This window comes from Vanessa atalanta, chromosome 2, assembly GCF_905147765.1.
Source record: "Vanessa atalanta chromosome 2, ilVanAtal1.2, whole genome shotgun sequence".
In the NCBI taxonomy this organism is placed as follows: Eukaryota; Metazoa; Arthropoda; class Insecta; order Lepidoptera; family Nymphalidae; genus Vanessa; species Vanessa atalanta.
In genome coordinates, this window is record NC_061872.1 from 1,872,400 (window position 1) to 1,885,732 (window position 13,333).

The window sequence follows — 13,333 nt, forward strand, 5'->3', positions numbered from 1 at the left end:
TATAGAATTAAAATTAATTGTTATAAAATATCAGCAATCGTTATAACAATAGCGATATGCCAGGTTACTTCATAAAAAACGGATAAAAAACGCGAGCACTCATAGACAACGAATAAAAACAAGTATTAACTTTTGTATCAACGATTAAATACTTCACGGTGAAGTAATATCGTTACTGACGAATACAATGGAAACGATCGTCCAGACGTTGATTGATGCATCCCGTTGTTAACAATGTTCCCTGATCACGATAGGGTTGTCCTCATTTTTATTAAATTCGTTTTTTATGAGAAAATTCTGTGGACAGTTTTCGTCGAGTTTTTTAGGCATAATGTTATTCATAGAGAAAGTTCTGAGGGCGCGCCTAACTTGTTTAAGAATTGTTTATAGTGTATTGAGATTTTTTTTCTTGTTCGAAATTGAGTATTTTGTTATTTATATATTTAAATACAGTTTAGATGAGTATTAAAATACTTTTGTGATCTATTTTTCATTGGAGTATAAATTAGAATTGTATATTTTACTTCTGCACTCCGGAATGTAGCTGTTTAGTAGTTAAATATTTTTAGGACTAGTTTACTAATTCCGGAAATTACTCTTTTACTTACAAAGAAACAATTTTTGTTTTTATAATATTTGTATAATCATTAAAATGAAATATTTCATTATGCTAGTAACATAAAGGCACTAATGCTTACGCTGAACTTTAAATTTAAATTTTTTACCGAGTTATATTTCTTTAAGCAATCATCTTATAATATCTGTACAGAATTTTTAACGTTTTCTTCAGACTTATACGTTGAAAAATGAATATTTTTTTCTATCAAAGAAGATTTACTAAATTGTTTTCGCCGTGAAAGAATAATTTGATTATACTTTTCAAGGCAGGCATCAAAGTTACATTATGAAGTTCAGTATGAAAAAAGTTTTATGGAATATTTCGCCTCGGATGAGTGAAAAAACGATTTTTAACGACTCATAATAAATTTACGGGATAAGTAGCCGAAAAAATAAATTGAATTAATATGGAGATCACAGCACGAGGGTTCAAAATTGATTTGTATTTAATCAAAAAATCAAAATATTATACTTTATTCGAGTATGCTTTTATAAGCGATTTTGTCGTAATTTAACAAAACTGTATTAAACGTAAACCGTAATTGGTTTTACTATTTAGTTTGCATTAAAAATATTTATACTTCGATTATATATAAACGAGCTGAGATGGTCCAGTGGTGAAAAGGTGCGTTTGAATTAATAATTACAGGTTTAATATTACAGTTGGTACCACTGATATTCCATGTGCTTAATTTGTAATTATAATTCACCTCGCATGTTTAATTTCAATGAAATTCCGCCATTTGTGTTTTCACCGCATTGATGGTGGTATTAGATCAAAACCTTTTCTATATAGGTAGGTTAACCCTTGGCCTAGCAGCGTGACATTTACAAGCAATATTTATATAAATGTTAATTAAAAATGGCTACTGTATAAATTATGACGGTCATGAATTGTGGAAACAATGCCAGCAGTAATTCCCGTTAGGTCGATTTCGATATACTGGCCGAAAAATTAACCAGTCTCCTATTATCAATGTGTAATATTGTTCAAAATAGGTTTTATTCTATATTGCAAGGTCCAGTGGTTAAAACGCGTGTATCTTAACTGATGATTTCGAGTTCAAGCCCAGGCAAGGACCACTGAATTTTCGTGTGCTTAATTTGTGTTTATAATTCATCTCGTGTTTGGCGGTAAACGAAAACATCGTCAGGAAACCTGCATGTGTCTAATTTCTGCCACGTGTGTATTCCACCAACCCGCATTGGAGCAGCGTGGTGGAATATGCTCCAAACCTTCTCCTCAAAGGGAGAGGAGGCCTTAACCCAACAGTGGGAAACTTACAGGCTGTTAATGTACTGTAATGTAATGCATGGTTCAAGTGTTTCAATTTCAAACAGCACAAATATATAATTTGTAATTCGAGACAAATCTTTGCGGTATTTTTTGGCTTCAGAATTTCCCGCGGCGGCTCTGGCCTTTAACATCGTTTCCATGATATGAGAGCAATGTGTCAACGCATGTTGACGCCACGCCCGTATCTGTTCCCAAGGATAATTCCCATTTTATTACTTTTTGTGATATCATAATATTTACATTGAAGCATTGTAAAATAAATTCCCTGGTTTTGAAGGTATTATCTGATAATCCACAATTCAGCATTGTGCATTCCTCCTCATATTCTCAGAAGATTTAGCTCATATTTAAGGTTGGCTTTTTAAAGTTGAATGTTTGAATTTATCGTTTGTTTATAGGCTTTACAAAAGTCAATTTTTTTAAATGCATGATATAAACGGATGGAAAGTTAAAAAAACACCAGCGCATACCAACTCGAAGCATATCTGTAACGACAAAAACTAATATTATGTCAAAAGTTCATATCATAATATGAAATGCTTGTTACCGATATGAGATTCATAAAAGAGAAAGCTACTAAATTTCGTGCCAGGTCTTATCCGTCTGTATTTTGAAATAGTTCTAACTTTAAGTTTTTTTAATTGGAACGAATTTCTCCTACGCGGCTTATAGTAGAGTTAGTGACAGAAATTGTCTCGTGAAGAAAGTGTTATGACTACTAGGCGACCCCTCCCTCTCATGCCTCTCTCTGTCTCTTTCTTTTATATACGGTTTTATATATTTTTATTTTAACTCATATTTTGTTAATGTTTTAATTCACACAAAACTTTAAAAACAATTTTATTGACATTTAATTTTCGAACGTTCTTATGTCATTGTCTATTTACATTACATTACATTACATACATAAATAAAATTCATAGCTAAAGCAACTGAACCGACTGGGTGTCTCACAACACCTGTCTTTTCATGTAAAATTATGATTTTAATGAAAAAGTCCTTTTAATAAGTTATATATTTATTATAAAAAAAAATCCATACCGAATTCGTCTTGAAATAATTCGTTCCCGCAAACGGTAGGTAAAAGGGAAGTGTGGATAATTACGGCAAATTAGGAAAAGAAATAGACAGTTTTAAGAAACATTTCCTTAATTTATGCGCTAGCTATTATGGCTAAGCGGTCGAGGTCAATTAAGGCAATGCCATACTTATCTAGAATTTACTCTAGAATTATATTCTTTAGTCTCTAAGATTAGTAGTTTATTTATTTATTATATTAAACGATTATTATTATGTGGCCTATTTTTCATGTGCCTATGTGTTTGTAATTATTGAACTTAACATCGTAACTTATAAACTTAGCATAGTTTAACGTGTGCTTAGTTTGAAAATACTATTAATAACTATTTATAACAATATTAATTACAAATTCTTAAACGAAATTAGTTTTTTTCTTTTATTATATGAATAAGTTAGCCATGTCTATGTCTTTAGTCCTTATTTATGTCCCAGGCTACTTAAATTTATTAGATTCATAAGTTATGTGGTTTAGCAGTGATGTAAATGAAAAATAAAAGGAATTTAAGTGGTAAAAAAATGACACACCCAATCAAATTTGCATGTATATTAATTTAATTAAAAAAAAATTTTATCATAATTGCAACAACGTTAATAAATATAAACGAAAAGAAATATTTAACTTATAATTTTAGAAGTATAATATGAAGAACATTAAATAAATAAAGTACTTTTATATAAACAAGGTGGGCGATAAAAGGCGAAAATGGGCCATAAGGTGGTCACTTATAGACATAAGCGCTGTAATAAATATTAACCATTCCTTACATCGACAATGCGCTTCTAATCATTGGAGCTAAGATGTCGCTTGTGCTTGTGGTTACACTGGTTCCCTTCAAGCTGGATCATAACAGTATTGCTGTTTGGCGCAAGAATATCTAGGAATGGTTAGCACCTATCTAGACTTGACGTGGAAAGGCGGTGTATGTGGGAGTCGCCGGTGTCCTGGACGCCGAATGCGCCCCTGTACACCGGAATACCCACTAAAAAACCAGCGGTACCCGTCTCCGTGTTTTTAGGCGGGCGCCACAGGATCACTTTCACATGCTACCGTGACGACCCAGAATTGCCTGCACAACCCTACTATCAAGTTAAATAATTATAATATTATTAATAACATTTAACAATGTATTCAATTTATATAAATAATTAACTACTATTCTTATTCAGCGTAATTCTAAATAGAGGGCGGTGATATAAAGAATTCTATCAACGCTGAACTCATACCTTTTCACATTTGGACGAGCATTAGGGGTTCGATCTTACTGCTAGAGTAGATTTGGACATAATATTCGTATATGAGTAAGTATAGTATTTTAAATTACAAAATAATCTATGTAAATGAGGTGACGTTTGTTTTGGAAACATAATTATTATTACAAAAAAATACTCTAACAATATATATGAGGCATAAAAGAAGATGCTGTTTCAGGTTTCAGTAAATAATATTATTATAAAAGTATCGTTATGTACTTACATCCGTTTTAAATTTGACTAATGACGTTCCAAGCGTGGAATTCACGATTTTGTATTATATGCACATGTATCTTTATTTTTTTAATTAGAATTATTCTAACGTATTAAAAGTTAACCCTTTTTTAGATTAGTGATGTTAGAAAAAAAAAATATATTGCATTATTTTTAAACTACGAATCTATCTTAATATCGAATATATACAAAATATTAGCATATTAAATAGTTATTAAGACGAATGTTCCTTATTATTTTCGTTTTTTGATAGCTACATACCAATTGAAATCATGTATTTTTTTTATACAAAGAAAATAATGTGTACCGCCTTGTCAATAAAAAAAGAAAATCGAATTTAAAAATATCTTACTAAAATCCATTAGAAGAAATTATATTATTTTATAATTTAATTACATTTACTTTTCAGTTAAGTTTGTATATTTAAGTTAGCAAAATCGCTGTCAAACGCACCGTACTCTACTTCTCACGTAGCGCGGGCAAGTGTAAATATGACATGACATGACGACTGAGATGAAATAAACTGTGCAATCTAAGCATCGTTTGTTGTTACCTCGGGGTGTGATATGAAAATTTGGACTCGGTAAATCGTGGAGAAGTTATATTATCTGTAAAGTTTTTAAGACATACTTCTTATGAGATATTTCTATTTCGACTTTTACGGACGATATTTGAAGTAATTGAAATATCAAGTTGGTTTAAAGAGTTATATTTTTTATATGAATCATACGGAGAGTCAAGTATCAAAGTACACATATATCGACCACAGCGGTCACTCCTTAATATTAGCCAAGTGCGTAGGGGAATTTACAGTGCGCAAATATGTACTCAAGCACAGGTGCACTAACTTCCTTAAATCTCATAGGTAGGCAATCTGATACCAAAAAATATTAGATGCATGATCGAAGGTTTCATATACTATTTGAAGCATATGGAAGCATTTGATAGATAAATTTACATTGGCCGAACCCACGATTCAAACTCGGAGTCTGCAGCAGTGCTAACGACTAGACCAATAACGTAATCCGAATTAATCATAATCACATAAGTTTATAATACCAAATAAACTAAAACAAGTAACCCAATATACCTTCCAGAAATTTTATTATTGAACAATATCAACAACAAAAAATACGTTGACATATTTTATTAAATATGACATAATTTAAAATGTTTTATAGCTAAGAATCTCTAAGCATTTTCCACTTCTGAACTCTACCTATTACTTCATTCTATTATACCGCAAAGTAACACTTCAGTACGCCATAAAGAGAAATACTGACTATATTGTATTGTGTCGGAAAATTTTACCAAAACTCATTCTAAACGGAAATTGTTTTAGATTTCACAATATTTTACACGAGCCGAAAATCTTTTAAGTTGATTTTTTTTTTCTTTATTTCAATAATTAATTGCGTTTATATTGTGACTTTCCAACACTACTGAATTTTATCAGTGAATAGAACTGAAAGGGAACTTTTAATCAGGGCAAGTAAATAGTTGTCTGTAAACAACTATTTATTATTTTTGGTAAGGAAGATATTGTTGGCATACATGGATATACCATATCATAACAAAGTCAATATCAATCAATATTGATACTTGATGTTGAATTAAATATCTTATCTCCCATTTATTTCTTCATAATGAGATATAAGATAAAGCCTAATTACAAGACGTATATAGGCTGTTTATTTTTATTTTTATTCATCTGTCTTGACGTCTCACAAACTACCTAGTTCCTGGTTATATATTAGTTTTTGAAATATTATGTATAGAAATTAAAGTTTTAATTTAAAAAAAAAGAACACTTCCTTAATCAAGAAAGATAAGAATTTCAATAATAAATTTACACTCACACAATATATGATATAGTGGCTTAAATTTACTAAAATCATTTTTGTTTTAGTAAAATGTTATGGTAATAATGAGATGTTATTAAATGGAATGTTTTATGTCAAGAAGAAGATTGCATATAAATGTCGATAGTCATAAGGCAAGACTTAAAAATAGATGGATTGTATTGGGAATAACATAAGCAAGAAGACAGATAGACTAGAGATGGAAATGAATGAATGAATGAATGAATGAAGTAAATATCAAAATATGCAAGCGATTGATGAATATAAATAAAACGATAAAAATAAAGTACTATTTTATTATTGTAAAAACTTTTCCACTCAGAACCTAAAATATACAACACATTTATTATTTTAATTAAAATATTTTACAAGCTAGTAAATGGTGTAACTGTATTTTGTTCATGGAGTGAAGTTACGAGTATGTTGCAATAAAAATAAAACATTTCATTTTGTCGTAACATCACCACCACAACGCTACGCTGCATTTCTGTATTTAAGCAGGAAAATTGATGCGTTGCAATACATCGTTTAATGCTTCATGCCTCGTGTCGTAGCGTCGTAGCAGCGTAGCAGCGTAGCAGGTCGTAGTACAAATAAACCATTATACGTTAGAAATATAATTAAAAAATCAATATTTTCGTCTGAAATTCATCATGATATCCATAAATATATTATATTACACATCGCTCATAAACATTAGTGCCGTAAGAAATATTATATATCAAATTACCATTCCTTACAATACCAATGCGTTGCCTTGGAATGTAAGATCTTATGTCTCCTGTTTCTGTAGTTACACTGGCTAACTCGCCCTTCAAACGGCCCTTACACTTGAGTGCTGTAGGAAATATTAAGCATATCTTCATCATTCTTCATCTCACATGCGCCACCAACCTTGGGAGCTAAGATTATATATCCCTTGTTGCCTGTAGTTACATAGACTCGCGTAGCTTCCAGCCGGAACGCAACAACACTGAAAATTACCGTTTGGCGGTTGAACATACCATGAGTGGTACCCAGGTGGCCTTGCACAAATCCCAACCATTAAGTAAAATTTTTATCCATTTCTGTGTATTTGAAATCTTGCCCTGTGCAGCAATAAGAAATCTTTGATAACACCTTATTTTGTATTCAACACTCATAAAGTCGTCAGGCTCCTTATTCTGAGATTCCTATAATATATTTTTATATCTGATTGAAACGTAACTTGATTTAATCTATACCAATATTATAAATAAGTAAAATATATTTATTTATAGTAAAAAATACCAGGAACTAATGATCCAAATCCTATCCGTTATAAATGATATTTATATCATATTATTTTCTTCATAAATTAATTGCACACGTGCGAAATCGGATCGCTAGTAAAGTGATAAAGAAAAATAAAGAAAATACATTTATAATGAGTACTTTTTATGTAAATGCAATTTGCAATTGCAAGTGTAAATAGAGTGTTTTGTAACTAGTTATACTGTTGGCACCCTCGCCCTTCTGCTTAAGCATTCGGACTTAGTTTCATTCAACAATGCACACTTTGTTTGCGATGAAGCGACAGGATTTAAAAGCAATAGACACGGTCTTGTATTCCGAGAATTTAATAAGTCAGCGGCATCACTAAGGTTTAGGGGAATATTTCATAAGATCTTATCGTTTAGATATGATATTTAAAATTTAAAATTAAGCGGTGATTAATTAAATTAATATTAATGTTATTTATGTTAAAGCGCAATTTATCTATACTAATATTATAAATGTGAAAGTAACTCTCTCTAACTGTCAGTCTGTCGCTCTTTCACCCACAAACCAATGAACCAAATTTGAAATTTGGTTTGATTTGGAAATTTGGTATGAAGCAAATTTGAACTCCAATAAAGGACATAGGCTACTTTTTTGCTTAACACATGACAACTAACCCCTAAAATGGGGCGAGCGAAGCTACGGGGGAGAACTAGTATTAATACAAATATTGTATAATTTATAAAACTTTGTCAAAGTGGTTTAATTAGGTACGCTTATTTGATATAATTTGTATTTTTTTGCCGTCTTTGTTCTTTTATTAGCCACTTCACTTAGACGATTATATGATGGCTATAGACTGTCATCATCATCATCATCCTCCTGCCCTTATCCCAATTTTACTTGGGGTCGGCGCAGCATGTCAACCCGCACCGTCAATGCTATCCCATCCATGTGGCAAGAGTTATTTCAACCGTTTTAACTCTAATTATATAGTCTCACTCATTATATAAACCAGAATATAGAAATATAGATAGATAATTGTATTTATTGTTGTAGGCTTTTAGCCAAATATCCTTTATTAAAAATTAAAATTATTACATATTTATTGAATACTTGATTTTCTTCTATTATGTCAGTTACTTATCTGCGTAATCTAGTCGTAGTTAATAAGGAATAAAATTGAAAATGTAAATAATTTAAACGAAACCTTTAAAAAAATATTAAATCATAAAAAAAGTAAATTCTCGTAATACGGACGCAAAAGAAAAAGCTACCCGATGCGCCCCCGATACGGAAATTAGTATGGAAGACTTGATGTTTGTAATAATAAACAGCGTCGGAAAATATCGAGGTTTCTTAACGGCAACGACCGTTGTGATAAATTCATAATTTTCATCACAAATCCGTGTCATTTCTAAAAAGATGAACTGTATTCATTTTCGAAAGGGATTGTATTCTTATTTTAAAATATTTTAAGCATTTCATGCCATCTGCGTTTGATATATTTTTTATAATATGGATTACTAGCAAATTGTAGCGAGTTCAACAATGATTTGAAACACCGTAACAGATACAATTTAAGAAATATAAATTCAATTCAATTCAAACATAAGAATATTTTGTTGACATTATATGTGTAGTTACAGCCTAAGGTTAAGAAAAGTCTTGAAATTTGAGATATAATTCAAAATCTTATTTATATACTATTGGTAAGTTACTAATTATGACTCATTGGCGATGTTAGGGTTAGTTAACATTTTTATAGCACTAATTGCTGTGGTCATTTATGGCCATTTACCATTAGATGGCCTTTTTGCTCGTTGCCCTATGTAGACCTTAAAAATTGAATTTTATTTGATGTTCAGCTAATGGGATTTATGTTATGTTTGTAGTTTTTTAACCTTATGTTTTCTTTGGGGAACCCAATGGTACGCTTAGTTAGGTCAATACACGAACCGATACAGCTTCAGTTTTATATACGTCCGGCGTTTGATATGGAATGACAACATTTCGCAATCATTGCCAAAGAACATAGTTTTATGGAACCTTTTTTTCATATATATAGAGTTTATCCGTAACTCTTTTGACGAAGGCAGGCTGGCTTGTCGACGCTTTTGGTGTTTTTCCTTGTTTGTACACTTTTTTTTTATTTATCCTATATATCCTGTATTATAGAACCTCGTAATTATGAAGCCGCTCTTTTCAATGAGTTCTGAGTCACATAAATTTTATATGTTAAATGTAGTCTGATTAAATACTATCAATTATATTAAGAAAGTAAAAAAGTCAATCTGCTTGGCTAAGACTTTTCTTTTATGAGGAAAGCTTATTCTATCACGCTGCTCCAATGCGTGATACATGAGTGAATTCTCATCCACTATATGCAGGTTTCCTCACGATGTTGTCCTTAACGGTTGAGCCCCGAGATACATATCAAACATAAACTAATCTCGAGAAAATTCAGTGGTGCTTCAACTTAGAATAATCATTCATCAATACAATTAAAAATATTATTTATATCAATCTAGAAATGCATAAATAGCTCTGTCCGTCTGTTACGCTTTCACAGCCAAACCACTGAATTAAATATGATGAAATTGAATATGTAACAAACATGGGACATGGGTAACTTAATTTTTTTTATTTTTATTCAAGGGGTTTGAAATAGGGGGTGAAGAATGAATACAATATGCCATAACACATACACATACATTAGAAGCCTGTAAATTTCCCACTGCTGGACTAAGGCCTAATCTCCCTTTGAGGAGAAGGTTTGGAGCATATTCCATCACGCTGCTCCAATGCGGATTGGGATGCACATGTGGCAAAATTTCGTTGAAATTAGACACATGCAGGTCTCACCACCGAGCACGAGATAATTTATAAAAACAAATTAAGCATACGAAAATTTAATGGTGTTTGCCTGGGAATGCACGTGTTCTAACACTGGGCCATCTCGGCTCCTATGCCATAAAAAGCTTTAGCACCAATTATGAAATAAATTATTATTTTTAATAATATATAACCTTTGTGTCTTCAGTAATTTGTTTACAATTCTAAATTTAAATAATCATAATAATGCAATCTTTTTTAACCTCTATCAGAACTCTATGAAGTGTGCGTTGTTTTTATGTCTACTTTATCTAACACTAAGCGAATGTTTTGCAAATCGTTGCGTCAATTCATGCAAAGGTAGAAAATCCTTAAGCCGGATTGCAGATTTCCTAACATATTCGCCTGTTTTTGTCCTTGAAAAACCTTATCCTAAAAGCAATGTTCATAATACGAGTTACTTTTGCAGCCATGAAATAATCTTAATCCAATTTTAATAACTGTTTATTTTACGTGTAAACAAATTTATATAAATTATTTCATATAATATAGATTAATGTAAGTGCATTTATAGATGAGAACGAACGAGACTGAATAAATCAAGATCGTTGCCTAATTTTATCCTATCAAAACTTTTTACTATTTGTAAGAATCTTAGTAGATTGGTGTCCTGATAATATATTCTAATGTTTTATTATGTGAATTATGTTACTATTATGAAAATAATATTTAAAGTAATAGTCTAAACTTTTTCAAAAAAGATATAATATTTAAAATAAAATTTTGTTTACTTCGTGTTGCTGTAATGCTAGTTTTTTTTTTTTATGAACATAAGGCGGATTTTGGTTTTTAATACGATGTTTTCTTTTAACACCAAGAATAAAATAAATCATAAACGCAAATTAAGCATACTAATCAGTATTACTTCCTTACAATTACAATACAATAGTATTATGTACGTTCACGATAATATAGACCTTTTTGAAAGAAACTGTGACAATTATTCTATAGACACGAGGGAGAAAGGTAAACTAATAACACCTTGTTTCCGATTTCGCAAAGTTAATACATCCTTCCTGGTGGACTGTATTCATTCCGATATCACTAATATTAGTTACTTTAACTCATGTCAGAAAACATTGTTAACTCGGGAATATTATCAATATAAGTTTATATTGAAGAAGATAAAACGTGTATTCTAGGAAGGATATATAAAAATGTAATTGCACTTTACTGTAAAAGAGTAACTGTTGTGTTTCTTGCCAGTTCTTATCGGTAGAATTAACTTTCGTAACCGGTGGTGGCCTTACGTTTAATTCTAGATGAAGAATAAATAAATTGTATGAGGATTTTTTATTTTGTTTGATTCGGCGAAGCGGGTTGTAAATATAGTTGTAAGTATTTAACCCATACAGACCAAAAAGTGAGGTTAAATCATCATCATGATCGTCTTAGCCGGAAGACTACTGCTGGACAAAGGCTTCCCAAAGAATATCCGAAACAGCCGTTCTTGCACTTATCGAATAATTAGAATAGCAGGCTTGTAAAATAGCACCAATGTAATTCTGTCAATGATTCAAATCAAACATTTGAAGTAACATTGTAAATAAGTTATTTAAGCCCAACTTGGAAATTGATATAACGAGTAGACATAAGAGCCGAGATAGCCCAGTGATTAGAACGCGTGCATCTTAACCGATGATTTCGGGTTCAAACCCAGGCGGGCACCACTGAATTTTCATGTGCTTAATTTGCGTTTATAATTCATCTCGTGCTCGGCGGTAAAGGAAAACATCGTGAGGAAACCTGCATGTGTTTAATTTCAACGAAATTCTACCACATGTGTATTCCGCCAACCCGTATTGGAGCAGCGTGGTGGAATATGCTCCAAACCTTCTCCTCAAAGGGAGACGAGGCCTTTATCCCAGGGAAAATTTACAGGCTGCTAATGCTAATGAGTAGACATAAAATTATTGCCTTTTTGGAATGAAGTTTTTTTACGCTGCTTACAAGGGAAAAGGCGTTATGTCACCTCCAGGCGATTTTTCCCGCTCTTTCTCTTTCTCTTTATATTGTATACGGCTTATATCATATTGAATTATGTTATTACTTTAATTGAAACTGGATTCTTAATACCAATTTTGTTTCTTGTCATTTATATGTTCTCATATCTCAAACGTTGTTAATTTATTAAAAGGAATGGAATTGACAAAAAATTCTCAGGTCAGAGTATTTTCTTCTTCGAACCGATGGCAGTGTTTCATTTGACAATCAATAAGTAAGTGTAATGCTTGTATATTAAATAAACCTATTTGAGTTTAAGTTATTTTGGTTCCATTTTGTATGTTATTTAATAGATAATAAACAGCCAAAGGGACTTTATTCCATTCAATTTTTTTTTTACTGAAGACATTGATTATTCTTCGTAAGATATTTTCTTATGTTATTTATATGTTAATACAATATTTAATTCAAGGAAGTCATTAATATTTGTTTACAAATAATAAATCGGAAGCTGTACACAGGCTGAGGTTAATTAAACGAATATCATGTTCAAACCATATAAATTAAACCTGACATATTGGTATTCCGAAATCGCTGTCGTGGCCAATTTCCTGAATGAAGGATAAAATATTGGTAAATCCGGATAAAGGGTAGTGTTTGTGTTTTCTGTTTCCTTATTGCAATTTTGTTTATCAACAAGCATTTTTCGGGGTTCATCTCTGGCCGAACAAGATTTACTTTCAATTTATTTCAAAGGTTTGTCTAAAGTAACAGCTTGTCAATATTTTTATAAGACTTATATTTGATATTTTATAGTGACTTATGGCTAAAGACTATTGCTCTTATTTGGTGGTAGAGTATTGTATGGGTTCGTATTCGTAAATACCACCCACGTATCGGATATTCTAGTGCA